Below are 508 nucleotides of genomic sequence, written 5' to 3'. Positions count from 1 at the left end.
ATAGCTCCATACCTCCAGAGCTCCATAGCTCCATAGCTCCAGGGCTCCAGGGCTCCATAGCTCCATAGCTCCAGGGCTCCAGGGCTCCATAGCTCCATAGCTCCAGGGCTCCATAGCTCCAGGGCTCCAGGGCTCCATAGCTCCATACCTCCAGAGCTCCATAGCTCCATACTTCCAGAGCTCCATAGCTCCATAGCTCCATACTTCCATAGCTCCATAGCTCCATACTTCCATAGCTCCAGCCGCGGAGGGTGCTGGCTGGTGGCTCCATAGCTCCATACTTCCATACTTGCAGCCACGGAGTTGGCTAAAATTGCACTAAGTGCGAAAGCCCATTCATTTACAACGGCGTGTCCACAAGGCGGCGACATTTCCCCGTTACCGGTGGCTGCGCGGCGGGTGAGTGACAGAGCTTATCCGAGCGGCTGGAACTCTGCGCCGGCGTGGTCGAGCGTGAGGCCTCGGCCCTTTGGCTGCCTGGTACCTAAAACACTTCCATTGATCCAGC

The sequence above is a fragment of the Syngnathus leptorhynchus genome, chromosome 2 (genome assembly GCF_054491065.1).
Source record: "Syngnathus leptorhynchus isolate UIUO chromosome 2, UIUO_Slep, whole genome shotgun sequence".
NCBI classification, from domain to species: domain Eukaryota; kingdom Metazoa; phylum Chordata; class Actinopteri; order Syngnathiformes; family Syngnathidae; genus Syngnathus; species Syngnathus leptorhynchus.
This window is presented reverse-complemented; position numbering follows the sequence as displayed.